The sequence below is a fragment of the Capsicum annuum genome, chromosome 7 (genome assembly GCF_002878395.1).
Source record: "Capsicum annuum cultivar UCD-10X-F1 chromosome 7, UCD10Xv1.1, whole genome shotgun sequence".
NCBI classification, from domain to species: domain Eukaryota; kingdom Viridiplantae; phylum Streptophyta; class Magnoliopsida; order Solanales; family Solanaceae; genus Capsicum; species Capsicum annuum.
In genome coordinates this window covers 215023846-215026954 of record NC_061117.1, presented here as the reverse complement: position 1 = coordinate 215026954, position 3109 = coordinate 215023846, and the positions used below count along the sequence as shown (strand labels likewise).

Here is a 3109-nt window from a genome sequence, read left to right as displayed (position 1 = left end):
TAATGCTCTTTGTACATCCGCAGAATTGAGATACAATGGATGATTATGATCTATTGTTATTGAGCTGTCAGTCACAGAAAAGAAAAGAAAAAAGAAAGGAAAAAGTTTAATTGGCCATTTTGGCAAAACTGCTCGAACTACGCAAGATCTGATTCATGTACAACATGATACGTAGACAACCTACTTTTGGGTTCGATCTAATTATTTTGTTTCGTTGTTTTTCATTATTTTTTCTCCTTTAAAGAAAAACAAAAGCCATAAAGAATGATAAAATAAAGGTAGATAACGAGAGAAAAGAAAAGAACAGAGATTGATACGAAAAAAAAGAAGAAAAAAAAAAGAGGGAAAGGAATAATAATAATAATAATAATAAGTGTAGATAAAAAATAAGTGTAGACAAAAATCAGGATGATGTTAAAATGACCTCGCTACCCTCAAAAGCTGGTAGAAACGAACATGAAGTTAGGACAATTTTACCAATGTGATTCCCATGCTTGTTGTGTGCCCTAATCCTAACAGATGTCGTCTTTGATGAGCATGTTCTTTCAGATAACAGTGGTAGGTTTGCAGCACTCTGGCTAGTCACCCATACTTCACTAGATCCAAAGCAAAACTCGCCATGGCTAGCAGGGAGATTGAAAATTCGCTCATTGACCCGGATCAGGATCACAGGGAAAAAAGTTCTGAACACAATGATGAGGTAGTAAGGCTCAGGCAACAATTGATAGATTTACACCAGGCATGGGCCAGCGGAATGCCTCCTCCTCCGCTTCCTGAAGGTCTTGGGAATATCTCTAACTGCCCACCGCTCTCTCAGGCATAATTCTCTGCTCCTACTGAGTCACCTGAGCACGCCAGCCAGCACCATCGATCACACCGATATTCGTGGCTCCGCCACCACATGAAACTCCCATATATGTTGTGCGTCCTACTATGAGGCTTCTTAGGTCTTCCAGTGAGCCAGTACTGAAGGTTCCAGATAGTCAGTATTATGCCCCTGAGCCTACTTTGCAAATGAATAAACCGTATGGGTACACTCAGCCGCCTGCATTTCCATTTGATACGGAGAAACATGTCGCAGCAGAGGAACAGGATATCATAGCCCGGAAATTAAAAAGTTTAGAACAAGCTATGAGGAACTTGCAAGGAATCGAAGATTATAGGAGTGTTTCCTATAAGGATCTTTGCATGTTCCCAGACATCAACCTTCCCCCCAATTTTAAGCTGCCTAAGTTCGAGAAGTATGCGGGACACAGTGATCCCGTGGCACACTTAAGACATTATTGCAACCAGTTGAGGGCTGCAGGAGGAAAGGAAGAACTGCTCATGGCCTTCTTTGGCGAGAGTCTTTCAGATCTGGCCTCAGAATGGTTTATCGATCGAGATATTGATAAATGGAACAGCTGGGATGATTTGGATTCTGAATTTGTTTGACATTTTAAGTATAACATCGACCTGATTCCGGACGAAAAATCCTTGGTCAATATGAAGAAAAAGAGCACTGAAGGTTTTAGGGAATACGCGATAAGGTGGCGTGAACAGGCCGCCAGGTTAAAGCCTCCAATGAAAGAAAGTAAGTTGGTAGAAGTTTTCATTCAGGCGCAAGATGAGACCTATTTTCAGCATTTACTTCCAACAATGGGAAAATCTTTTATGGAAGTCCTCAAAATGGGGGAGATGATAGAGGACGGAATTAAGACCGGCCGAATAGTGAGTTTTGCCGCATTAAAAGCTACCACACAAGCGATTCAAGGTGGATCCGGCACATTTGGAGGTAAAAAGAAGAAAGAGGACATGGCGACTGTCGTAGCTGGAACCCATTCCTATCCCAAAAGACCACCTCGCCCCTATCCCCAATCCCAAGCCCAAGTCTACACCCAAGCTCCATATATTCCTCCCCACCATTACTACCCTCCATAAAACCCTTTATATTCTATTCCACCACCCCCGTACCCAGTATATAGCGCACAGCCATATGCCCAAACCCCTTCTTACCCGCAGTGGCACGCACAAGCTCCACAAAATTGCTCATTCGCTCCACCAAATTACCAAAACCCCTCCAAACCCAACTTTCAGCCTAGGCCCAAGTATAAGAAGGAGAAGGCGATCAAAAATCAATTCACACCTCTTGGGGAGTCATATGCTAGCTTGTTTGATAGGTTGAGAAAGTTGAAGGTTTTAAGCCCAATTCAAGGAAGGCTTTCAAATCCACCACCGAGGAATCTTGATTATTCTTTAAGGTGTGTGTACTATTCTGATATGCAATGCCATGATATCGAGAAATGCTGGCATTTAAAGAGAGTTTTTCATGATTTAATTGACACAAATCAGATGCTGGTCCAGGCCCCGGAGGGTCCAAACATTAATTAGAATTCGCTGCCAACCTATGCTGAAACCAATATGTTAGAATTAATATATGATGGGAAAGAGTCTTCGAGGGGTTATAAGCCTATTGTCAAGATACAGACCACTGAGGAGAAATCGGTTAATGTAGCGGAGTCTTTAAAAGCAATGTCATTGAGCTAGGAAGGAATGAGAGAAGATAAAGCCCAAGAAAGCACAAAGAAACCCTTGATCACAGTACAGGGCGCCAGAAGGTATGTTGATTTAAGTCAGGATAAACCTAAGTTAACAGTGGTGGGAACTCTGAGTCAGCCTATATTGACGATGAAAGGAGCACTGGCAGCGCCTATAGTCCTCAAATCGGTGACCCAACCTTCGATAGTTGATACGAAAAGAGTTTCCTAGAATTATGGGCGGACTGTGATGACCTATCATGGGAAAGAAGTTGTGGAAGATGTAGATGAGGTAAGGGGTTTGACTAGGTCAGGAAGATGTTTCGTGCCTGAAAGCTTAAGAAAGTCCAAGCCAACGGTGAGTGGACCGTCATCTATCAAAAAGCCTATCACCGAAGAAGAAGCCAAAGAATTTTTGAAAAAGATGAAATTGCCAGAGTATTCAATATTAGACCAGTTGAAGAAAACCCCTGCTCAAATTTCCTTTTTATCTTTGCTATTGCACTCCAAGGAGCATCGTGATATTTTACTGAAGGTAATAAAGCGTATGTTCCAAGGGAGATTACAATCAACCAACTTGAGAAAATAGTTGG

The 3109-nt window shown here is 42.1% G+C and overlaps 1 pseudogene; it reads left to right on the top strand.

Annotated features, from left to right (window-relative positions):
- Positions 1–933: 933 nt before the first annotated feature.
- The window catches only part of LOC124885895, a 7103-nt pseudogene continuing 4927 nt past the window's right edge, over positions 934–3109 (top strand).